This window comes from Phyllobates terribilis, unplaced genomic scaffold (genome assembly GCF_046119375.1).
Source record: "Phyllobates terribilis strain yellow unplaced genomic scaffold, ASM4611937v1 Scaffold_3__8_contigs__length_932513732, whole genome shotgun sequence".
In the NCBI taxonomy this organism is placed as follows: domain Eukaryota; kingdom Metazoa; phylum Chordata; class Amphibia; order Anura; family Dendrobatidae; genus Phyllobates; species Phyllobates terribilis.
In genome coordinates, this window is record NW_027362763.1 from 803977027 (window position 1) to 804004759 (window position 27733).

Here is a 27733-nt window from a genome sequence, read left to right on the forward strand (position 1 = left end):
GGTGCGTGTGACGTCACAGGGGTCGCTGCGGCGGCTTCCGGTCGGGGCCTAGTCCATGGCGGTGACATGGCGGCTACGGGCACAGCAGGGGGACCTTCGGGCTCTGCGACGGGGAGCTGGGGCAGGTGGGCGGTGTCACGGCTTGGGGTATAGGCGTCCCCTTTACCTGCCTCCATGCGTTCGGCTCCCTTCTCGGCGCCGTCTCCGGCCTTGGGTCCTCCCGCGCCATCCTCAGAGGCGGTCTGCTTCCTCTTCCAGGGTAACGTGCTCCGTTGACTGGTCTCAGCTTGCTGGGCCATCTCCCGGCTCCACTCCGCCAGTATCTCATGCTGTACCCGGGCCATCCTCCTTGCGAGGCCCTCCAGGGCAGTTTGTGCACACTCCCGGTCTCGGGGGAGCTGCGCTAAGATCTCCGCTAGACCTAGCGGGGTTGTGGACTCTAGCAGGCTCCTGACCATCGGGTCGGTGCTGCTCTGCTCTGCTTCCGGCAGGCTCCTGGCCAGCGGGCCGGTGCTGCTCTGCCCTCCTTCCTCGGTCTCTAGCAGACTCCTGGCCAGCGGGCCGGTGCTGTTCTGCTTTCTTTCCATCTCCGGGTGAGCTTCTCCGCTACTCCTCGTTAGACCTCTTGCCTCCGGGTGCGCTCGCTCCAGACTGCTCCAGGCGACACCCATCTTCGTTCTTTTCTTTCGTCTCCTCCCACTTCGAGGGCGGTCCCGGGGCAACTCGGTGACTGTCAGCTCCAGGGGGAGTTCTTTCACGCTGACAGACACCTCCAGCATCACAGTCTCTGTTGGTGGGGGCGGTTTCCACTTTTGGCGCCATTTTCTGTCCCGGCCCACGATGGGAGGCGGCCTCCTGCCCTCCTTTGGCACGCCCATAATGGCGTCCGCTGCTCTTCCAAGGCGGGAAATCTTCGGATTTGGCGGGAAGCGTCGCCCAGTGGCGGGAAACTCTGCAGATGGCGGGAACAAGCTGGAAATGGCGGACAATCGGCGGGAAACGACTGGTGATGGAGTCCGATGGCGTGGACCCTCCGGAACCGGCGGGAGACTTCTTTCTGAGGTAAACTTGCACTTTTCTTCAGGCACGCAGTACCCGGGTGTTGCGGGCACGTAATCCTGCCGACTACGCCAAAGTTGACGCGCCCCCTGGGACATATTCCTTTTTGAGGGGAATACCCGGCACCGGATCAGATGGGGGGTTGTAGTCTCCGAGCGGCTGTGACCCGGTCCCGTGCCCAGGGCGTCAAGCTCCGTGTGATGTGGCAGTTCTACAGATGTTACTAAAGTTCTTTTGTGTCGACTACGCCACCCGTTGTGATGCGGTCACTGTGGCCGCCGCTGCAGCAGGGTCCGCTGAGGCTGATGGTGGATGCGCAGCTTGGTGGGATAACCCCCAACGGGAGGGGTATAGCCTCAGAGGGGACAGGCGCAGAGGATGGGGGTTGTAGTGGTGCGGTGCAGCCGGCAATGAAGACAGACTCGGGTTGTGCAGTTAAGGGTGTTTACTTACTGCAGATGTTGTACTGGTCACTCCAGCTGCTAGTGACCACCCGAGCCGTGCTGCGTCCACCAGGTCCTGGATCCAGCCAACCCCCAAACAAGTCCGGAGCGTGGCCCTGAGCTCTCCCTCTGTCCTTTCTTCAGCCGTCCCCACCAGTGATTCACCTAGGTCCAGCTCCCTCGGGCCTTCTGTTGGGACACCCTTGGCCCTGGGTTCCCTGACCCTTCGTGTGGTGTGCCTTCGGGGTGAATGTGGTGGGTGACCGTGACAGACACTGCCCACGGTCTCCGGTCTCTGGCTGGGGAATGTCTTTGCCCCCACCAGCTTGGGTTCCGGTACCCTTTTGCTGACTCCTCACCCGGTGCTCTAATTTGGGTTCTTGGGTCCCTTCAGTCTTCCCCCTCTGGGTCTTTCTCTGCTCCACTCTCTCTCTCTCCAGGGCTGCTGTTTCCTGCTCCCAGCATCTGACTTGTCCTCTGCAGCTGACTGACTCTCTGCGTCTGACCCTGATCCTAGTTGGTGCCCTCCTTATATATCCCTCTATGTGTGAGCTCAGGTGACCAGCACCCAATGAGCTCCTATCACTACCCAGACTGCTCCCCCTATCTGCCCCTACACTACATGGGATGTACCACCCCCCTCCCACTCCAGCCAGGAACAGGCTCGGTTGTACCTGCACATTTCTAAGTGGGAGTACCGTCGGCCTGCTCCTCTGAAATGGGATGTGTGTAGTGCATGCAGTCTATCTGAGCTCAGTTCCACACTCCATCCTTACCCGGGAGTGGAATATCACACCTCTGGGTTGAGGTGCAATACCCCTGTAGCAGCCGAATCCTCAGGGTGCTACATATGTATGCCATTTCGCTGAGGAGCAGCGCCCCAAGAAGCGAGCCAACCCTACCTTGTTAATGCTAAGTGTGAGTCTGTGATAGTGAGTGCCGTATTTGGCACATTCTATCAAAGTCGCACACTAAAGATCTGCATCTGAAAATGCTCCTCCGACTTTGGGGGGCAGATCTCAGCAGCTAAGGGAGCAGACTGCAAACGGACAGAGATGTATTTAGAAAATCGTCTTAGCTTCAATATTCACTAAGCAGCTTTTTCTTTTATCCCTCCTGCGGTTTCTGGTGGCTCGGGGAAGAGGGCACCCCCAGCACCATGTTAAGTCAATGGTAGGAATCAATGGCATTTCCCTATCTCACTTTCACCTGGATTTTTCCTGAACCGTGGGTCCGATAAACAATCCGAGATATACGTTCTGTAGACTGGACCATCAGATTTCCAGGGATTCATATCCTAAGTGAAAGGCATCTTGTACCGAGGAGCAGCACCCCGAAAGCCGTGATCCCCCTCTGACCAGGCGGCCCATGTCTACTAAATGAGGTTACCCAATTTCCAGTGCTGACATCTCGACTTGTGAAGGTCCAAGATGGCCCAAACTTGCAGTGTTTACAGAGCTAAAGTAGAACTACACAATGAGTGGTGGCACTTGTTCATAGCAAGAGTGGTTCCAGTACAAGACATGTCTAAAATTGGTACTGTTTGCTCCGGTTCTGAAGGTCCAATAGAAAATCAGAGATAAACACTTTGTAGCACTCGCTCTCCCCTTTCAAGGGACTCCTCACATGTGTATGTATGCCATTTTGCTGAGGAGCAGCGCCCCAAAAAGCGAGCCACCCCTACCTGGTAAATGCTAAGTGTGAGTCTGTGATAGTGAGTGGCATATTTGGCACATTCTATCAAAGTCTCACACTAAAGATCTGCATCTGAAAATGCTCCTCCGACTTTGGGGGGCAGATCTCAGCAGCAAAGGGAGCAGACTGTAAACGGACAGAGATGTATTAAGATAATCCTCTTGGCTTCAATATTCACTAAGCAGCTTTTTCATTGATCCCTCCTGCGGTTTCTGGTGGCTCGGGGAAGAGGGCACCCCAGCACCATGTTAAGTCAACGGTAGGAATCAATGGCTTTCCCTATCTCACTTTCACCTGGATTTTTCCGAAACTGTGGGTCCGATAATCAATCCGAGATATACGTTCGGTAGACTGGACCGTCAGCTTTCCAAGGATTCATATCCTGAGTGAGATGCATCTTGTACCGAGGAGCAGCACTCCGAGAGCCGTGATCCCTCTCTGACCAGGCGGCCCATGTCTACTAAATGAGGTTACCCAATCTCCAGTGCTGACATCTCGACTTGTGAAGGTCCAAGATGGCCCAAACTTGCAGTGTTTACAGAGCTAAAGTAGAACTACACAATGAGTGGTGGAACTTGTTCATAGTAAGAGTGGTTCCAGTACAAGACATGTCTAAAATTGGTACTGTTTGCTCCGGTTCTGAAGGTCCAATAGAAAATCAGAGATAAACAATTTGTAGCACTCGCTCTCCTCTTTCAAGGGACTCCTCACATGTGTATGTATGCCATTTCGCTGAGGAGCAGCGCCCCAAGAAGTGAGCCAACCCTACCTTGTTAATGCTAAGTGTGAGTCTGTGATAGTGAGTGCCGTATTTGGCACATTCTATCAAAGTCTCACACTAAAGATCTGCATCTGAAAATGCTCCTCCGACATTGGGGGGCAGATCTCAGCAGCTAAGGGAGCAGACTGCAAACGGACAGAGATGTATTTAGAAAATCGTCTTAGCTTCAATATTCACTAAGCAGCTTTTTCTTTTATCCCTCCTGCGGTTTCTGGTGGCTCGGGGAAGAGGGCACCCCCAGCACCATGTTAAGTCAATGGTAGGAATCAATGGCATTTCCCTATCTCACTTTCACCTGGATTTTTCCGGAACCGTGGGTCCGATAAACAATCCGAGATATACGTTCTGTAGACTGGACCGTCAGATTTCCAGGGATTCATATCCTAAGTGAAAGGCATCTTGTACCGAGGAGCAGCACCCCGAAAGCCGTGATCCCCCTCTGACCAGGCGGCCCATGTCTACTAAATGAGGTTACCCAATTTCCAGTGCTGACATCTCGACTTGTGAAGGTCCAAGATGGCCCAAACTTGCAGTGTTTACAGAGCTAAAGTAGAACTACACAATGAGTGGTGGCACTTGTTCATAGCAAGAGTGGTTCCAGTACAAGACATGTCTAAAATTGGTACTGTTTGCTCCGGTTCTGAAGGTCCAATAGATAATCAGAGATAAACACTTTGTAGCACTCGCTCTCCCCTTTCAAGGGACTCCTCACATGTGTATGTATGCCATTTCCCTGAGGAGCAGCGCCCCAAGAAGCGAGCCACCACTACCTGGTAAATGCTAAGTGTGAGTCTGTGATAGTGAGTGCCGTATTTGGCACATTCTATCAAAGTCTCAAACTAAAGATCTGCATCTCAAAATGCTCCTCCGACTTTGGGGGGCAGATCTCAGCAGCTAAGGGAGCAGACTGCAAATGGACAGAGATGTATTTAGAAAATCTTCTTAGCTTCAATATTCACTAAGCAGCTTTTTCTTTTATCCCTCCTGCGGTTTCTGGCGGCTCGGGGAAGAGGGCACCCCCAGCACCATGTTAAGTCAATGGTAGGAATCAATGGCATTTCCCTATCTCACTTTCACCAGGATTTTTCCTGAACCGTGGGTCCGATAAACAATCCGAGATATACGTTCTGTAGACTGGACCGTCAGCTTTCCAGGGATTCATATCGCTCTGGAGCTGAACTGAATATATACCGCTCTGGAACTGAAATCGGAACGCTCACTGACATTTTCCCCTCTCTGAAAGTCTGACAAATGCTGGAAAAATGACTAAGTCCAAAAAATTTTTTTTTTCAACTTTTTTAAATTTTGCCCCTGTTATATATATATTCTGAACACACACATTTGGAACTCTCCTGGGGTACCCTCACACATACTATTCCCTCATTTAATGGATTTTTTCACCAAAAAGTGACATTTTTGAAAAGTAAGAAAATTGGCTGAAAACTAATAAATATCAATGACTCATCGGGCGAATCGCTCTGGAACTGAAATCGGAATGCTCACTGACATTTTCCACTTTCTGAAAGTCTGACAAATGACGGAAAAGTGACTAAGTCCAAAAAAAAATTTTTTCAACGTTTTTCAATTTTACCCCCGTTATATCTATATTCTACCCACACACATTTGGAACTTTCCTGGGGTACCCTCACACATATTATTCAAACATTTAATGGATATTTTCACCAAAAAGTGAAATTTTCAAATTGGTCTAAAACGACTAAATATCAAGAACTCATCGGGCGAATCGCTCTGGAACTGAAATCGGAACGCTCACTGACATTGTCCCCTTACTGAAAGTCTGACAAATGCCAGAAAAATGACTAAGTCAAAAAAAAAATTTTTTCAACTTTTTTCAATTTTACCCCCGTGGGATATATATTCTTCCCACACACATTTGGAACTCTCCTGGGGTACCCTCACACATATTATTCCCTCATTTAATGGATATTTTCACCAAAAAGTGAAATTTTCAAAAAGTCAGAAAATTGGCTGAAAACGACTAAATATCAAGGACTCATCGGGCGTATCACTCTGGAACGGAATTCAGAATTCTCATTGACATTTTGCCCTCTCTAAAAGTCAGACAAACGACGGAAAAATGAAAAAGTCCAAAAAAGTTTTTTTTTTTTACTTTTTTCAATTTTACCCCTGTGGGATATACATTCTACCCACACACATATGAAACTCTCCTGGGGTACCCTCACACATATTATTCCCTCATTTAGTTGATATTTTCACAAAAAAAGTGAAATTTTCAAAAAGTCAGAAAATTGGCTGAAAACGCCTAAATATCAAGTACTCATCAGGCGAATCGCTCTGGAACTGAAATCGGAACGCTCACTGACATTTTCCCCTCTCTGAAAGTCTGACAAATGCCGGAAAAATGACAAATTGCAAAAAATATATTTTTTTTATCTTTTTTCAATTTTACCCCCGTTATATATATATTCTACCCACACACATTTGGAACTTTCCTGGGGTACCCTCACACATATTATTCCCTCATTTAGTTGATATTTGCACAAAAAAAGTGAAATTTTCAAAAATTCTGAAAATTGGCAAAAAACTACTAAATATCAAGGACTCATCAGGTGAATTGCCCTGGAACTGAAATCGGAATGCTCACTGACATTTTCCCCTCTCTGAAAGTCTGACAAATGCCAGAAAAATGACTAAGTCCAAAAAAAAATTTTTTTTACTTTTTTCAATTTTACCCCCGTTGGGATACATATTCTACCCACACACATTTGGAACTCTCCTGGGGTACCCTCACACATATTATTCCCTCATTTAGTTGATATATTTACAAAAAAGTGAAATTTTCAAAAATTCAGAAAATTGGCTAAAAACGACTAAATATCAAGGACTCAACGGGTGAATAGCTCTGGAACTGAAATCAGAACACTCACTGACATTTTCCCCTCTCTGAAAGTCTGACAAACGCCTGAAAAATTACTAAGTCCCAAAAAAAAATTTTTTCAACTTTTTTCAATTTTACCCCCGTTATATATATATTCTACCCACAAACATATGGAAATCTCCTGGGGTACCCTCACACATTCTATTCCCTCATTTAAGGGATATTTTCACCAAAAACTGAAATTTTCAAAAAGTCAGAAAATTGGCTGAAAATGACTAAATATCAAGGACTCATCAGGCGTATCGCTCTGGAACTGAAATTGGAATGTTCACTGACATTTTCCCCGCTCTGAAAGTCTGAAAAATGCCAGAAAAATGACTAATTCCGAAAAAAACTAATTTCAACTTTATCCCCGTTATATATATATTCTACCCACACACATTTGGAACTCTCCTGGGGTACCCTCACACATATTATTCCCTCATTTAGTTGATATTTTCATAAAAAAAGTGAAATTTTCAAAAAGTCAGGTAATTGGCTAAAAACGACTAAACATCAAGGACTCATCGGGCGAATTTCTCTGGATTTGAAATCGGAACGCTCACAGACATTTTCCCCTCTCTGAAAGTCTGACAAAGGCCGGAAAAATGACTAAGTCTATAAGTCTAAAAAATTTTTTTTTAAACTTTTTTTAATTTTACCCCCGTTCTATATATTCTACCCTCACACATTTTGAACTCTCCTGGGGAACCCTCACGCATATTATTCCCTCATTTAGTTGATGTTTGCACAAAAAAATGACATTTTCAAAAATTCAGAAAATTGGCTGAAAACTCCTAAGTGTCAAGGACTCATCGGGCGAATCACTCTGGAACTGAAATCAGAACGCTCACTGACATTTTCCCCTCTCTGAAAGTCTGACAAACGCCAGAAAAAGGAATAAGTCCAAAAAAAATTTTTTTAAACTTTTTTAAATTTTACCCCCTTTGTTTATATATTCTACCCACACCCATTTGGAACTCTCCTGGGGAACCCTCACACATACTATTCCCTCATTTAAGGGATATTTTCACCAAAAAGTGAAATTTTCAAAAAGTCAGAAAATTTGCTGAAAATGACTAAATATCAAGGACTCATTGGGCGACTCGCTCTGGAACTGAAATCGGAATGCTCACTGACATTTTCTCCTCTCTGAAAGTCTGACAGACGCCGGAAAAATGACTAAGTCCAAAAAAAATTTTTTTCAACTTTTTTCAATTTTACCCCCGTGGATATATTTTCTACCCACACACATTTGGAACTCTCCTGGGGTACCATCACACATATTATTCCCTCATTTAATGGATATTTTCACCAAAAAGTGAAATTTTCAAAAAGTCAGAAAATTGGCTGAAAACTATTTAATATCAAGGACTCATTGGGCGAATCGCTCTGGAACTGAAATCGGAACGCACACTGACATTTTCCCCTCTCTGAATGTCTGACAAATGCCGGAAAAATCACTAAGTCCAAAAATTTTAATTTTTCAACTTTTTTCAATATTACCCCCGTGGGATATATATTCTACCCACACACATTTGGAACTCTCCTGGGGTACCCTCACACATAAAATTGGCTAAAAACCACTAAATATCAAGGACTCATCAGGTGAAATGCTCTGGAACTGAAATCGGAATGCTCACTGACATTTTCCCCTCTCTGAAATTCTGACAAATGCTGGAAAAATGACAAATTCCAAAAAAAAAATGTTTTCAACTTTTTCAACTTTACCCCCATGGGATATATATTCTACCCACACACATTTGGAACTCTCCTGGGGTACCCTCACACATATTATTCCCTCATTAAATGGATACTTTCAATAAAAAGTGAAATTTTCAAAAAGTCAGAAAATTGGCTGAAAACGACTAAATATCAAGGGCACATCGGGCGAATCGCTCTGGAACTGAAATTGGAACGCTAATTGACATTTACCCCTCACTGAAAGTCCGACAAAAGCCGGAAAAATGAATGAGTCCAAAAAAATTTTTTTTCAAATATTTTCAATTTTACCCCCTTTGTTTATATATTCAACCCACACACATTTTGAACTTTCCTGGGGTACCCTCACACATATTATTCCCTCATTTAGTTGATATATTTACAAAAAGAGTGAAATTTTCAAAAAGTAAGGTAATTGGCTAAAAACAATTAAACATCAATGACTCATCAGGCGAATTTCTCTGGATTTGAAATCGGAACGCTCACAGACATTTCCCCCTCTCTGAAAGTCTGACAAACGCCCGAAAAATGACTGAGTCCCAAAAAAAATGTTTTCAACTTTTTTCCATTTTACCCCCGTTATATAAATTTATTCTACCCACACACATTTGGAACTTTCCTGGGGTACCCTCACACATATTCTTCCCTCATTTAGTGAATATTTTCCCAAAAAAGAGAAATTTTCAAAAAGTCAGAAAATTGGCTAAAACCGACTAGGGTCATATTCCTCACCACCCGCTACACTGATGCCTCTCCCTGTGCCAGTCATTGCATTGGTTACCCATCCAATATAGAGTTCAATTTAAACTTATCACGCTTACCCACAAAGCGCTCCATGCTTCAGTACCCCCCTACATCTCCTCCCTTGTCTCAGTCTGCCACCCTACACGTGCCCTCCATTCTGCAAATGACTTAAAACTAAAATCCTCCATAATCCGAACTTCCCACTCCCGTCTCCAAGATTTCTCGCGTGCTGCGCCAATTCTTTGGAATGCACTACCCAGGACAGTTCAATTAATTCCCAATATCCACAGTCTCAAGCGAACCCTAAAAACACATTTCTTTAGACTTGTGTATCGCCTAAACACACTCTGTTCGTCCCAGTTTTCCCCCATATTAAAATCTTCTTCAACTTCAGGTTCATACCAACCATGCACTCAATAGCCTCTGTCAGGACGGTACACATACTGGCAGGCGACCAGTCCATGTATTAATTATCCTATTTAGTATATCAAGGCTGCATTATACAATATATGTACTTTTTACCTTTTGTGTCTCCCCCATTTCCTCATAGACTGTAAGCTTGCGAGCAGGGCCCTCACTCCTTTCAATATGAGATGTGCTTATTCTGTACTGTCTGTATATGTCCCCACTAAAATTTGTGAAGTGCTGCTGAATATTTTGGCACTATAAAAATAAAAACTATTATTATTATTAGAACTCATCAGGCGAATTGCTCTGGAACTGAAATCGGAACGCTCACTGACATTTTCCCCTCTCTGAAAGTCTGAATAATGTCAGAAAAATGACTAAGTCCAAAAAAAATTTTTTTCAACTTTTTTCAATTTTACCCTCGTTATATGTATATTCTACCCACACACATTTGGGACTCTCCTGGGGTACCCTCACACATATTATTCCCTCATTTAATGGATATTTTCACCAAAAAGTGAAATTTTCAAAAAGTAAGAAAATTGGCTGAAAACGACTAAATATCAAGGACTCAACGGGCAAATCGCTCTGGAACTGAAATCGGAATGCTCACTGACATTTTCCCCTCTCTGAAAGTCTGACAAAGACCAGAAAAATGAATAAGTCCAAAAAATTTTTTTTCAACTTTTTTCAATTTTACCCCCGTTATATACAGTCATGGCCAAAAGTATTGAGAATGAGACAAATAGTAATTTTTCCAAAGTTTACTGCTTCATTTTTTGTAATGGCAATTTGCATATACTCCTGAATGTCAAAGAGTGATCAGCTTAACAGCAATTACTGTACTTGCAAAGTCAATATTTGCCGAGAAAATGAACTTTAACCCCCAAAACACATTTCAACATCATTGCAGTCCTGCCTTAAAAGGAGCAGCTAACATCGTTTTAGTGATTGATCCATTAACACAGGTGTGGGTGTTGATGAGGACGGGGCTGGCGATCAATCAGTCATGATTAAGTAAGAATGACATCACTGGACACTTTAAAAGGAGGCTGGTTCTTGGTATCATTGTTTCTCTTCAGTTAACCATGGTTATCTCTAAAGAAACACGTGCAGTCATCATTGCACTGCACAAAAATGGCCTAACAAGGAAGAGTATGGCAGCTACAAAGATTGCACCTCAGTCAACAATCTATTGCATCATCAAGAACTTCAAGGAGAGAGCTTCCATTGTTGTCAAAAAGGCTCCAGGGCGCCCAAAAAAGACCAGCAAGCGCCAGGACCGTATCTTAAAACTGTTTCAGCTGCGGGATCGGACTACCAGCAGTGCCGAGCTTGCTCAGGAATGGCAGCAGGCTGGTGTGAGTGCTTCTGCACGCACTGTGAGGCGGAGACTCTTTGAGCAAGGGCTGGTTTCAAGGAGGGCAGCAAAGAAGCCACTTCTCTCCAGAAAAAACATCAGGGACCGACTGATATTCTGCAAAAGGTACAGGGAGTGGACTGCTTAGGACTGGGGCAAAGTCATTTTCTCTGATGAAACCCCTTTTCGATTGTTTGGGACATCTGGAAAACAGCTTATTCGGAGAAGAAGAGGTGAGCGCTACCACCAGTCTTGTCTCATGCCAACTGTAAAGCATCCTGAAACCATTCATGTGTGGGGTTGCTTCTCAGCCAAGGGAATCGGCTCACTCACAGTCTTGCCTAAAAACACAGCCATGAATAAAGAATGGTACCAGAATGTCCTCCAAGAGCAACTTCTCCCAACCGTCCAAGAGCAGTTTGGCGCCCAACGATGCCTTTTCCAGCATGATGGAGCACCTTGCCATAAAGCAAAGGTGATAACTAAATGGCTCATGGAACAAAACATAGAGATTTTGGGTCCATGGCCTGGAAACTCCCCAGATCTTAATCCCATTGAGAACTTGTGGTCAATCATCAAGAGACGGGTGGACAAACAAAAACCAACAAATTCCCGCAAAATGCAAGCATTGATTATGCAAGAATGGACTGCTATCAGTCAGGATTAGGTCCAAAAGTTGATTGAGATCATGCCAGGGAGAATTACAGAGGTCTTGAAGAAGAAGGGGTAACTCTGCAAATATTGACTTGCTGCATTAACTCATTCCAACTGTCAATATAACCTATTGGTACTCATAATATGATGGCAATTATATTTCTGTATGTGATATAAACATCAGACAAACACTAATAAAAACCAGAGGCCAGCAGTTCATGTGAAAATAAAATTTTGGTGTCATTCTCAAAACTTTTGGCCATGACTGTATATATTCTACCCACACACATTTTGAACACTCCTGGGGTACCCTCACACATATTATTCCCTCATTTAGTTGATATTTTCACAAAAAAAAGTGAAATTTTCAAAAAGTCAGAAAGTTGGCTGAAAACGACTAAATATCAAGGACTCATCGGGCGAATCACTCTGGTACTGAAATCGGAATGCTCACTGACATTTTCCCGTCTCTGAAAGTCCGACAAACGCCAGAAAAATGAAAAAGCCCCCAAAAATTTTTTTCGCATTTTTCCAATTTTACCCCCGTTATGGATATATTCTACCCACACACATTTTGAACTCTCCTGGGGTACCCTCACACATATTATTCCCTCATTCAGTTGATATATTTACAAAAAAAGTGAAATTTTCAAAAAGTCCGAAAATTGGCTAAAAGCGACTGAACATCAAGGACTCATCAGGTGAATTGCTCTAGAACTGAAATCGGAACGCTCACTGACATATTCCACTCTCTGAAAGTCTGACAAATGCTGGAAAAATTACTAAGTCCTCCAATTTTTTTTTTCAACTTTTTTCAATTTGACCCCCATGGGATATATATTCTACCCACACACATTTGGAACTCTCCTGGGGTACCCTCACACATATTATTCCCTCATTTAATGGATATTTTCACCAAAAAGTGAAATTTTCAAAAAGTCAGAAAATTGGCTGAAAATGACTAAATATCAAGAACTCATCGGGCGATTCGCTCTGGAACTGAAATCGGAATGCTCACTGACATTTTCCCCTCTCTGAAAGTCTGACAAACGACGGAAAAATTACAAAGTCCCCCCAAAAAATTGTTCAACTTTTTTCAATTGAACCCCCGTGGGATATATATCTTCTACCCACACACATTTTGAACTTTCCTGGGGTACCCTCACACATATTATTCCATCATTTAATGGATATTTTCACCAAAAAGTGAAATTTTCAAAAAGTCAGAAAAGTGGCTGAAAACGACTAAATATCAAGGACTCCTCGGACGAATCGCTCTGGAACTGAAATTAGAACGCTCACTGACATTTTCCCCTCTCTGTAAGTCTGACAAACGCCGGAAAAATGACAAAGTCCAAAAAAAAAAAGTATCAAATTTTTACAATTTTACCCCCGTTATATATATATATTCTACCCACACACTTTTGGAATGCCCCTGGGGTACTCTCACACATATTTTTCCCTCATTTAGTGGATATTTTACTAAAAAAGTGAAATTTTCAAAAAGTCAAAAAATTGTCTAAAAATGACTAAATATCAAGAACTCATCAGGCAAATTGCTCTGGAACTGAAATTGGAATACTCACTGATATTTTCCCCTCTCTGAAAGTCCGACAAACGCCAGAAAAATGAATAAGTCCAAAAAAAATTTTTTCAATTTTACCCCCGTTATAGATATATTCTACCCACACACATTTTGATCTCTCCTGGGTTACCCTCATACATATTATTCCCTCATTTAGTAGATATTTTCACCAAAAAGTGAAATTTTCAAAAAGTCAGAAAATTGGCTGAAAACGACTAAATATTAAGGACTCATCGGGTGAATCGCTCTGAAACTGAAATCGGAACGCTCACTGATATTTTCCCCTCTCTGAAAGTCTGAAAAATGTCGGAAAAATGACTAAGTTCCAAAAAAAATGTTTTCAACTTTTTTCAATTTTACCCCCGTTATATATATATATTCTACCGACACACATTTGAAACTCTCATGTGGTACCCTCACACATATTTTTCCCTCATATAGTGGTTATCTTCCCAAAAAAGTGGTATATTGAAAAAGTCAGAAAATTTGCTAAAAACGACTAAATATCAAGAACTCATCAGGTGAATTGCTCTGGAACTGAAATCGGAACGCTCACTGACATTTTCCCCTCTCTGAAAGTCTGACAAACGACGGAAAAATGACTAAGTCCAAAAAAATTTTTTTTAAACTGTTTTCAATTTTAACCCGGTGGGATATATATTCTACCAACACATGTTTGGAACTCTCCTGGGGTTCCCTCACACATATTGTTCCCTCATTTAGTGGATATTTTCACCAAAAAGTGAAATTTTCAAAAAGTCAGAAAAGTGGCTGAAAACTACTAAATATCAAGGACTCATCGGACGAATCGCTCTGGAACTGAAATTAGAACGCTCACTGACATTTTCCCCTCTCTGTAAGTCTGACAAACGCCGGAAAAATGACAAAGTCCAAAAAAAAAAAGTATCAAATTTTTACAATTTTACCCCCGTTATATATATATATTCTACCCACACACTTTTGGAATGCCCCTGGGGTACTCTCACACATATTTTTCCCTCATTTAGTGGATATTTTACTAAAAAAGTGAAATTTTCAAAAAGTCAAAAAATTGTCTAAAAATGACTAAATATCAAGAACTCATCAGGCAAATTGCTCTGGAACTGAAATCGGAATGCTCACTGACTTTTTCCCCTCTCTATAAGTCTGACAAACGCCGGAAAAATCACTAAGTCCAAAAAAAAATGTTTCCAACTTTTTTCAATTTTACCCCCGTTAAATATACATATTCTTTGCACACACAGTTGGAACTCTCCTTGGGTACCCTCACACATATTTTTCCCTCATTTAGTGGATATTTTCCCAAAAAAGTAAAATTTTCAAAAAGTCAGAAAATTGGCTGAAAACGGCGAAATATCAAAGACTCATCGGGCGAATTGCTCTGAAACTAAAATCGGAACGCTCACTGACATGTTCCCCTCTCTGAAAGTCTGAAAAATGCCAGAAAAATGACTAAGTCCCAATAAAAAATTTTTAAACTATTTTCAATTTTACCCCGTGTGATATATATTCTACCCACACACATTTGGAACTCTCCTGGGGTACCCTCACACATATTTTTCCCTCATTTAATGGATATTTTCACCAAAAAGTTAAATTTTCAAAAAGTCAGAAAATTGGCTAAAAACGACTAAATATCAAGAACTCATCAGGCGAATTGCTCTGGAACTGAAATCGGAATGCTCACTGACATTTTCCCCTCTCTGAAAGTTTGACAAACGCCATAAAAATGACTAAGTCTGAAAAAAAAATTTTTTAACTTTTTTCAATTTTACCCCCGTGGGATATATATTCTACCCACACACATTTGGAACGCTCCTGGGGTATCCTCACACATATTATTCCCTCATTTAATGGATATTTTCACTAAAAAGTGAAATTTTCAAAAAGTGAGAAAATTGGCTTAAAACGACTAAATATCAAGGAATCATTGGGCGAATCGCTCTGGAACGGTAATCGGAATGCTCACTGACATTTTCCCCTCTCTGAAAGTCTGACAAACGCCAGAAAAATGACAAAGTCCAAAAAAAAAAAGTATCAAATTTTTACAATTTTACCCCCGTTATATATATATATTCTACCCACACACTTTTGGAATGCCCCTGGGGTACTCTCACACATATTTTTCCCTCATTTAGTGGATATTTTACTAAAAAAAGTGAAATTTTAAAAAAGTCAGAAAATTGGTTGAAAATGACTAAATATCAAGAACTCATCAGGCGAATTGCTCTGGAACTGAAATCGGAATGCTCACTGACATTTTCCCATCTCTGTAAGTCTGACAAACGCTGGAAAAATGACTAAGTCTAAAAAAAATTTTTTCAACTTTTTTCAATTTTACCCCCGTGGGATATAGATTCTACCCACACACATTTGGAACTCTCCTGGGGTACCGTCACACATATTATTCCTTCATTTAATGGATATTTTCACCAAAACGTGAAATTTTCAAAAAGTCAGAAAAGTGGCTGAAAACGACTAAATATCAATGACTCATCTGGCGAATCGCTCTGGAGCTGAAATCGGAACACTCACTGACATTTTCCCCTCTCTGTTAGTTTGAGAAACGCCGGAAAAATGACTATTGTCCCGAAAAAAAATTTTTCAACTTTTTTCAATTTTACCCCCGTTATATATATAGATATTTTACTCACACACATTTGGAACTCTCCTTGAGTATCCTCAAATATTTTTCCCTCATATAGTGGATATTTTACCAAAAAAGTGAAATTTTCAAAAAGTGAAAAAATTGGCTAAAAACGACTATATATCAAGAACTCATCAGGCGTACTGCTCTGGAACTGAAATCGGAACATTCACTGACATGTTCCCCTCTCTGAAAGTCTGACAAACGCCGGAAAAATGACTAAGTCTAAAAAAATTTTTTTTCAACTCTTTTCAATTTTACCCCGGTGGGATGCATATTCTACCAACACACATTTGGAACGCTCCTGGGGTACCCTCACACATATTATTCCCTCATTTAATGGATATTTTCATCAAAAAGTGAAATTTTCAAAAAGTCAGAAAATTGGCTGAAAATGATTAAATATCAAGGACTCATCGGGCGAATCACTCTGGAACTGAAATCGGAACGTTCACTGACATGTTCCCCTCTCTGAAAGTCTGACAAACGGCGGAAAAATGACTAAGTCCAAAAAAAAAATTTTTCTCCTTTTTTCAATTTTACTCCCGTTATATATATATTCTACCCACACATATTTGGAACGCTCCTGGGGTACCCTCACACATATTATTCCCTCATTTAATGGATATTTTCACCAAAAAGTGAAATTTTCAAAAAGTCAGAAAATTGGCTAAAACCGACTACATATCAAAAACTCATCAGGCGAATTGCTCTGGAACTGAAATCGGAACGCTCACTGACATTTTCCCCTCTCTGAAAGTCTGACAAATGCCAGAAAAATGACTAAGTCCAAAAAAAAAATTTTTTTTCAATTTTACCCCCGTTATATTTATATTCTACACACACACATTTGGAACTCTCCTGGGGTACCCTCAGACATATTATTCCCTCATTTAATGGATATTTTCACCAAAAAGTTAAATTTTCAAAGTCAGAAAATTGGCTGAAAACTACAAAATATCAAGGACTCATCAGGCGAATCGCTCTGGAACTGAAATCGGAATGTTCACTGACATGTTCCCCTCTCTGAAAGTCTGACAAACGGCGGAAAAATGACTTAATCCAAAAAAAAAATTGTTCAACTTTTTTCAATTTTACCCCCTTGTGATATATATTCTACCCACACACATTTGGAACTCTCCTGGGGTACCCTCACACATATTATTCCCTCATTTAATGTATATTTTTCCCAAAAAAGTAAAATTTTCAAAAAGTCAGAAAATTGGATGAAAACGAATTGCTCTGGAACTGAAATCGGAATGCTCACTGACATTTTCCCCTCTCTGAAAGTCTGATAAACGGCAGAAAAATGACTAAGTCCAAAAAAAATTTTTTTAAACTTTTTTCAATTTTGTCCCAGTTATATATATATTCTACCCACACACATTTGGAACTCTCCTGGGGCACCCGCACACATATTTTTCCCTCATTTAATGGATATTTTCACCAAAAAGTTAAATGTTCAAAAATTCAGAAAATTGCCTGAAAACGATTAAATATCAAGAACTCATCGGGCGAATCGCTCTGGAAAAGAAATCGGAACGCTCACTGACATTTTCCCCTCTCTGAAAGTCTGACAAACGCCAGAAAAATGACTAAGTCCAAAAATTTTTTTTTTCAATTTTACCCCCGTGGGATATATATTCTACCCACACACATTTGGAACGCTCCTGGGGTACCCTCACACATATTATTCCCTCATTTAATGGATATTTTCACCAAAAAGTGAAATTTTCAAAAAGTCCGAAAATTGGCTGAAAACGACTAAATATCAAGGACTTATCGGGCGAATCGCTCTGGAAGTGAAATTGGAACGCTCACTGACATTTTCCCCTCTCTGTAAGTCTGACAAACGTCGGAAAAATGACTAAGTCCAAAAAAATTTTATTTCAATTTTACCCCCGTTATATATATATTCTACCCACACACATTTGGAACTCTCCTGGGGTACCCTCACACATATTATTCCCTCATTTAGTGCATATTTTACCGAAAAAGTGAAATTTTCAAAAAGTCAAAAAATTGGCTAAAAACTAGTGTTGAGCGAGCACTAAAATGCTCGGGTGCTCGAAGCTCGGGCCGAGCTCGCCGTGATACTCGGGTGCTTGACCCGAGCAATGAGCCCAATGCTAGTCTATGGGAGACTCGAGCATTTTTGCGGTGACACCCCCGGCAGTCTTTTAAAAGCCTAACAAGTGGCCAAAACGATAGTGACAGTGCTCAAATGACATGGGGACAGCATGGGGATCGCCCCAGGAAGCATTTCTCACCCCCAGGTCACTGCTGTCAACAACGTGGTCAGAGGTATTAAGCCACTTTTACAGGCTCACAATAAAACGTTCAAAAACGAAAGTGAAACTTATTTCCTGTGAAATATGTTAAGGAACATCCTTTCCAGGGAAAAGACTTGTGTATAAGTAAAAATAAATGACCAAAAACAAAAATACTCCTCCACACCTTCGGCTATGTTCACAAGTAGCATTTTTCATGCGTTTTTGCACTTTTGTATTGCTTTCAACTATGACAAATGCATTCACCGGTTAATGTCATTTTAACATTTTACAACCTTATCTGGCCATGTGCTGTGTGACACTTGCATAAAGTGCTGAAAAGACATGGGAACAGCATGGGGAAGACCCCTGGAAGCATCTCTGACTCCCAGGTCACTGTCTAAAAGTGTGCTCATCATAAGTGATCCTTGCCGCATCAGAAGATGCAGACTTGCAATTATCCCCATGCAAGTTCTAGTCCCAGGGCAGTGTTCAATTGTACCTCCCTCATTCCTTGCAATACAAGCGCAAGTATCCAGCCTGCCACCCACCCACCCCCAGGCTGCAATACCATACTGCTTGCTTGCTTGCACTTTAAATTGGGCCCTTTAGGCATGTGGAGGCGGAATCTGGCCACCACGCCATGGCTGTGTCGGCGGCCTGGTATCCATACTCAGTCCCCAGCCGCCTGGTGGCCGGGTGTCCCCGCTTGCTCCCCAGCCTCCAGGGGGTGGCCGGGTGTCCATACTCGGTCCCCAGCCACCCCTATTTGTCACGGTAACCTTTCCCACACTTTTCTTAGCCTCGCCTGCTTTAGGGCACCGGACTATCAGACTCCTCCGGTGGGCCCTGGCTTCTCCATCAGGGGAGTTGAGCGTGCCAAGGTGAGGAGCATGATGAGGATGATAGAATTTAGCATCTGCTTTGTTTTGTTGTAATGCAAGCGCATGTATGTAGTAGTGGCTAGGCCTGAGGTGGTCAGCGTTTTGGCGCATATCCTACCTCCTCCGAGGATTGCTGGATGTTTTCCTGCTAATATCCAGGTTCTATGACTCCCGTTAAAACAAAGCTTCAGGTGATAAATGATGGATGAGGTAGTGGCAAAGGAGAAAGAGCAGGAGGAACAGGGACCATTCACATCAATATCAGGCCAGTCAACCAGATATGTCTTGTAGGATATGTTTCTGTAACAAAAGGAGCGGTTCGGCTACACAGTTATAGTGAGTGCAATGCCTACCAAAAATTTCGAGGCAATCCAATGCCCCTTGGAAATGACATGGAGGTCAGAGGGCGTTAACTAAACCTTTTTTTCCATTTATAGCAACTGGGTCTCCTGTGCACTGTTGGCCTAAGCAGTGAATGGAAGGCTTTCCAAAAATTATGAGGAACTGCAATGCCCCTTACAAGAGCCATGTGTGGCACCCCAGGGGTCTGGTCACCACAGTAATAGAGATATTACGCCTGAGAGCAAGTGGTAGGTTTCCTGGTCAGGATCCCTTAAACATGCAACATCCTCCTGCCCCAGTCCTGGGAGGGGAGAAATCTGCCCTTATAAACTGGATCTGGGGCGGGGTTGAGTGAGTCAGAGAACAGAGAACAGTCAGAGTCAGAGTGAGAGCAAGAGAAAGTAACAGCAAGGAGCTCTGTAGGAGCTAGGAGCTAAAGACCAGGAGCTGGAAGCTGAGCAGAGCTCATCCTGGCAGAAGACAATAGGAAGCGGACACAGGAGTCAGAGGCTGTGAGGACTTATATATCCAGCAGCAGAAACCAGCCGGCAGAGGATTTCAGGTCCTCTGACCATAGAAGCCCGGAGGCTCAGTCACAAGCAAGGGACCAGCACCGCCGTCGTGGAGCGGTGGCTAACAGAAGCCCCCAAGTCACCAGCCATACGGGTGAGCACTACACGGTACACTCAGGGACGTGGGCTACTTCTACCCGCTTACAGCAAGGTAGCCAGGAAGAGTGCAGACAGACGGGGAGGCCTACAACTCCACCTGGCCACGGGAACTCCTGCTTGCTCACAGACTGACCAGGCCTCTTATGCTAGCCAGTACTCCCGGGAGGGTCTACCTTATAATCATCAGTAAAGACCCTGAACTGCACTGCAAAGACTCTGAGTCGTTCCTGCTGCGCTCGTGCACCATCACCCCAATCATCCACACTCACTGCCCTGAGGCTATACTCCTCCCGTGGGGAGTTATCCCATTCTCTGCTTCGCACACAACACCAGCCTCAGCGGTCTGCCTCGCAGCGGTGGTACTCCCTGACCGCAATCCACGGGTGGCGCAGTCGGACAATTAACCTCAAAACCTAAGAAAGACTGCCACTGGTTTGACCAGCCTGAGCCATGGGACCGGGTCACCGCCACGGAGACTACAGACCCCAGAGACCCGGCACCGGGAATCCCACACACGTGTACACAAGTTCCAGGGGGCGCGTCACATACAGTACAGCATATTACAAACAAAAGTCCCATTATTGGGGAGTGGGTGTCCCATAGTATTTGCTTATGCTTTCCAAGCAAAAGCTGCCAAAAATTAGGAGGAAGCAACTTGCAATGCCCCTTACAATAGCCATGCAGTACAGCATATTACAAACATAAGTCCCATTATTGGGGAGTGGGTGTCCCATAGTATTTGCTTATGCCTTGCAAGCAAAAGCTGCCAAAAATTAGGACGGAGCAACTTGCAATGCCCCTTACAATAGCCATGCAGTACAGCATATTACAAACATAAGTCCCATTATTGGGGAGTGGGTGTCCCATAGTATTTGCTTATGCCTTGCAAGCAAAGGCTGCCAAAAATTAGGACGGAGCAACTTGCAATGCCCCTTACAAGAGCCATGCAGTACAGCATATTACAAACATATGTCCCATTTTTGGGGAGTGGGTCTCCCATAGTATTTGCTTATGCTTTCCAAGCAAAAGCTGCCAAAAATTAGGACGGAGCAACTTGCAATGCCCCTTACAAGAGCCATGCAGTACAGCATACTACAAGCATAAGTCCCCTTACTGGGGAGTGGGTGTCCCATAGTATTTGCTTATGCTTTCCAAGCAAAAGCTGCCAAAAATTAGGATGGAGCAACTTGCAATGCCCCTTACAAGAGCCATGCAGTACAGCATATTACAAACATAAGTCCCATTATTGGGGAGTGGGTGTCCCATAGTATTTGCTTATGCTTTCCAAGCAAAAGCTGCCAAAAATTAGGACGGAGCAACTTGCAATGCCCCTTACAAGAGCCATGCAGAACAGCATATTACAAACATAAGTCCCATTATTGGGGAGTGGGTGTCCCATAGTATTTGCTTATGCCTTGCAAGAAAAAGCTGCCAAAAATTAGGACGGAGCAACTTGCAATGCCCCTTACAAGAGTCATGCAGTACAGCATATTACAAACATAAGTCCCATTATTGGGGAGTGGGTCTCCCATAGTATTTGCTTATGCTTTCCAAGCAAAAGCTGCCAAAAATTAGGACGGAGCAACTTGCAGTGCCCCTTACAAGAGCCATGCAGTACAGCATATTACAAACATAAGTCCCATTATTGGGGAGTGGGTGTCCCATAGTATTTGCTTATGCTTTCCAAGCAAAAGCTGCCAAAAATTAGGACGGAGCAACTTGCAATGCCCCTTAAAAAAGCCATGCAGTACAGCATATTACAAACATAAGTCCCATTATTGGGGAGTGGGTCTCCCATAGTATTTGCTTATGCTTTCAAAGCAAAAGCTGCCAAAAATTAGGACGGAGAAACTTGCAATGCCCCTTACAAGAGCCATGCAGTACAGCATATTACAAACATAAGTCCCATTATTGAGGAGTGGGTCTCCCATAGTATTTGCTTATGCTTTCCAAGCAAAAGCTGCCAAAAATTAGGACGGAGCAACTTGCAATGCCCCTTACAAGAGCCATGCAGTACAGCATATTACAATCATAAGTCCCATTATTAGGGAGTGGGTGTCCCATAGTATTTGCTTATGCCTTGCAAGCAAAAGCTGCCAAAAATTAGGACGGAGCATCTTGCAATGCCCCTTACAAGAGCCATGCAGTACAGAATATTACAAACATAAGTTCCATTATTGGGGAGTGGGTCTCCCATAGTATTTGCTTATGCCTTGCAAGCAAAAGCTTCCAAAAATTAGGATGGAGCAACTTGCAATGCCCCTTACAAGAGCCATGCAGTACAGCATATTACAAACATAAGTCCCTTTATTGGGGAGTGGGTGTCCCATAGTATTTGCTTATGCTTTCCAAGCAAAAGCTGCCAAAAATTAGGACGGAGCAACTTGCAATGCCCCTTACAAGAGCCATGCAGTACAGCATATTACAATCATAAGTCCCATTATTGGGGAGTGGGTGTCCCATAGTATTTGCTTATGCCTTGCAAACAAAAGCTGCCCAAAATAAGGACGGAGGAACTTGCAATGCTGGCACCCTGGTGGTATAGTGGTGGTGGAGGCTGAGGATAAGGAGAAGAAGATAAAACAGCCGAAACGAGAAAGTGTACACCCATGTGTGGGTGTGAAGCGGTGCATGCGAATACACCTCCCGAAATAACACAGTGGATTTGACTTTATGTCACTCTGCTGTTATTTGGTGGTGATGAGAAGTCTGGCCCAATCCAGCCCTTGTTCATTTTGATAAGGGTCAGCTTGTCAGCATTGTAAGTTGACAGGCGAGTGCGCTTATCAGTTATAATTCCCCCAGCAGCACTAAAAACACGCTCCGATAACAGGCTAGCGGCAGGGCAGGCCAGGACCTACAAGGCATACAGAGCAAGTTCATGCCAAGAGTCCAGCTTGGATACCCAATAATTAAAAGGCACAGAGGAATCACGGAGGACGCTGGTACGGTTGACAAGGTACTCCCTCACCATATTTTGAAACTTTCCACTCCTTGTGAGAGTACCCCGCGCCTCAGGGCCTGTAAGCTGGGCGGGTGTCAGAAAACTGTCCCAGAACGTTGACAGTGTTCCCCTACCTCTGCTGGATTGGAGTTGCATCTCTCTCGCCTGTACGCCTTGGTTGGGCAACGAACTGTGACCTCTGCCGCTAGCGTCTTCAGATGGGAATTTTTTTAAGAGTTCTGCAGCAAGGGCCTTCTGGTACTGCGCCATTTTTGTAGACCTCTCCACCTCAGGAAAAAGAGAGTGAAAGTTCTCCTTGTAGCGGGGGTCTACAAGTGTCACCAACCAGTAATGACTGTCACCCAACATTTTGACAACGCGAGGGTCACGGTTAAGGCAGCGTAACATAAAGTCAGCCATGCGTGCCAGACTGGTAACGGGCAAGATTTCCGTGTCCTCACCAAGATGACGACTGAACATGCCCTCCTCCTCCTCCTCTTCCTCCTCCCCCCTGTCCTCAGGCCACCCACGCTGAACCGACGGTATGACACTTGTACAGGTACTACCGTCTACAACGCATGATAGCGGCTCCTGTTCTTCCTCCTCCTCCTCCTCTCCCTCATTGTCCCCCAATGCACATTGGGATGAGATGAGGCTGGGCTGTGTGTAATCGCCCGCTACGGCTTCTGGATCCATCTCATCATACTCTGGCTGCAATGCCTCCTCTTTAATTCTCTGCAGAGAGCGCTGCAAAAGACAGACAAGTGGGATACTGACACTAATGATGGCGTCATCGCCACTCACCATCTTGGTGGCCTCCTCAAAGTTTGTCAGGATGGTACATATGTCCGACATCCAGATCCACTCCTGAGGTCTTATGTGTGGAGTCTGACCTGAATATCGACGGCCTTGTTGCAGCTGGTACTCCACAACTGCTCTCTTCTGCTCACATATCCTTTGCAACATGTGGAGGGTAGAGTTCCAACGTGTGGGGACATCACACACCAGTCGGTGTGCCGGAATCTGCAAACGCTGCTGCAACACAGCAAGGGCGGCGGAAGCTGTAGCCGACTTGCGAAAATGAGCTGACAGGCAGCGTACTTTCACGAGCAGATCGGGCAACTCGGCGTACGATTTAAGAAACTGCTGAACCACGAGGTTAAGCACATGAGCCAGGCATGGTACGTGTGTGATCTCACCTCGCCTCAGAGCCGCCACCAGGATACGGCCATGGTCACACATGACCATGCCGGGATGTAGGTTCAGCGGTCTCAGCCACAGATCTGCCTGCTCTTTCACAGCTGTCCACAACTCACAAGCAGTGTTAGGATTATCACCAAACTTATGAGTTTCAACACAGTCTGTTGACGCTTGGCGGAGGCAGTACTGCAATGCTTCCAGCTTGTAACTGATGTGGTGATATCTGAGATGGAGGCTGAACATGAGGAGGAGGAGGAGGAGGATGCGCAGGAGCTGTACACTGTGGGGGCAACTCTGACTGACATAGGGCCTGCAATCCTGGGTGTGGGGAGGATGTGTTCCGTCCCAAGGTCCGACTGGGTCCTGGCTTCCACTATGTTTACCCAGTGTGCCGTCAGAGAGATGTACCGTCCCTGGCCACAAGCACTTGTCCACGTGTCCGTTGTCAGGTGGACTCTCCCAGTAACTGCGTTGTTGAGGGCACGGCAGATGCTTTGGGACTCGTGCTTGTGTAGTGCGGGGATGGCACACCGGGCAAAATAGTGTCGGCTGGGGAACGAGTACCGAGGGACAGCCACTGCCATAAGATTGCGGAAGTATTCCGCTTCCACCAGCCTAAAAGGCAGCATTTCCAACACAAGCAGTCGTGAAATGTGCGAATTTAGGACTGTGGCCTGTGGGGCGTTAGCTACGAATTTCCGCTTTCGTTCAAAGGTCTGGGATATGGACAATTGAACGCTGTGGTGGGACGTGGCTGTGGACATTGATGCTGTTTCTTGAGAAACTGCCATAACAAGTGAAGACTGAGAGGAGGGGGCATTTTTACATGCAGTATGGACAGGGGATTGCCTTGCATGCACAACAGGGGGTTCTATTGCATGCACAACAGTGGAAGAAGCAGTAGTGACACCCACTGACACTGGTCGTGGACCCTGGGTTTCGCCCCACAAAGTCGGGTGCTTTGCTGCCATGTGCCTGATCATGCTGGTGGTGGTCAGGCTGGTAGTTTTGTCACCCCTGCTGATGCTGGCATGGCAGGTGGAACATATGGCCTTTTTGGGGTTATCAGCAGAGTCTTTAAAAAAATTCCAGACTCTGGAAGACCTACCGCTTGTACTGGCAACGTCCATCATGTTGGTGTTACGGGGAACGGTTGCCTGCCTTCTGTCTGCGGCCACCACACTGCTTCTTACTGCCTGTTGGGGTACTCTGCCTCCCTCCCCCTGTGTGCTGCTGGCCTCACTCTGCATGTCCTCCTCCCACGTTGGGTCAGTTACTAGATCATCCACCACCTCCTCCTCTTCCACTTGCGCACCACGATCCTCCTCCTCACTTCCTGGCAATTGTGTCTCGCCATCATCCACCTCTTGTGACAGATTGCCAACATCGACTTCCTGTGGCCGTGGGTGTTCAAATATTTGGGCATCGCAACATGGGATCTCCTCTTCCACCACTTCAAGCGTATCAGGCGAGGGGCTCAAATATGGAAATGGACCAGTGAACAGCTCTTCAGAGTGTCCAAGTGTGGGATTACTTGCTGTCTGACGACACTCAGCATGGTGGGAGGAAGGAGCATCAGGGTGAGGAGGAGTATGCGGTCGAGACTCACGGCTACTAAGAGTTGACCGTGTGGAAGACAGACCGGAGGTGGTGGTGCCCAGGTAACTGGAAGTATTATCTACTATCCAATTAATAACCTGTTCACACTAATCAGTTCTCAATACTGGTGTTGTTCTGTGCTTCCCTAGTAATTCGGTCAAGAAGTGGGAGCGAGAAGATGTGGCTGTTGGTTGTGGCACATTTTCACCTTGGCCACGGCCCCGTCCTCTGCACGAACCATCACCAGAACGTCCACTTCCACGTCCCTTGCCACGCGCCTTGCCCATTGTAAATGAAGTAAAATAGCTTACACTTGCACTATCAATGGAAAAAGGGTAATAAAGAGGAGATTAGAACCGTGGAAGAGGAAAACCACAGTTATTGTTTACTGGGGTATACCACACTTTTTAAAATAGAGATATTTGCAGCTGAACAGTGAGCGACACACTCAAACTGCTTTTTTTTTAGATACCAAAGGCCCAAAACTGGATAGTACAGCGATTTGACCCGTGGAACTGCGAAACCACACTGGGATGTCGGGCCTACACAAGACTATTTTCAACAGATATATTTTTGTGTCACAACAGTCAGGAGACACTACTATTTTTCTTTACGGAAAAAACTACCAAAAGCTGAATAATAGAGATTTTTTACCGTGGGATGGCAAAACCACAGTTATTGTTTACTGGGGTATACCACACTTTTTTAAATAGAGATATTTGCGGCTGAACAGTGAGCGACACACTCAAACTGCTTTTTTTTTAGATACCAAAGGCCCAAAACTGGATAGTACAGCGATTTGACCCGTGGAACTGCGAAACCACACTGGGATGTTGGGCCTACACAAGACTATTTTCAACAGATATATTTTCGTGTCACAACAGTCAGGAGACACTACTGTTTTTCTTTACGGAAAAAACTACCAAAAGCTGAATAATAGAGATTTTTTAACGTGGGATGGCAAAACCACAGTTATTGTTTACTGGGGTATACCACATTTTTTTAAATAGAGATATTTGCGGCTGAACAGTGAGCGACACACTCAAACTGTTTATTTTTTAAGATACAAATGGCCCAAAATGGATAATACAGAGGTTTGAACCGTGGAAGTGCAAAACAACACTTCTGTTTCTCTAGCCTACACCAGACTATTTTCAACATTTATTTTTGTGTCTGAAAAATCAGAGACACGCTTTTTTTTGGGGGGGGGGGACACACCAAAACGTTAATAAGACGGGTATTTGTACAGTGTGGAGGGAAAAAAAAGGAGGATTTAGATGAAAAAAAAAGGATTTTTCCTGGCCCCCGACACCTGGTACTAAGTCCAGCAATTTCAGCAACAGGAGCACACAGGACTGTAATGCAGCGATTGCTGGTATAACCACTGTGTCTTCTATACAGACTGCCTGCCTGGTATCTGGGATGGATATTAGTCCTGAAAAGGACTGTTTGTTTGTTCTGGCAGCCTTTACATACCCTACACTAACTATTTTGCAGTTTATATCTCTCCCTAAATCAGCAGCGCTGTCCCTACACTGTCTAATCCAGATCGACTGTGTCCAAGATGGCGGCGCCCGGTTTTAAATACTCGAGGTGACGCTGTGCGGCCAGCCAATCACTGTAATGCCCACAACCAACATGGCTGCAGCATTAAAGTGACTGGCTGGCAATGCCTGCATGTTCATTGGCTCTGTAAAGAGCGCCAAACATGCAGGGCGGAGACCCGAGCTCCCGCCCGAGTAACCCGGAAATGCTTGGTGCTCGCCGAACATCCCGAGTAGCGTGATGCTCGGGCGAGTACCGAGCAGTGTCGAGCATACTCAATC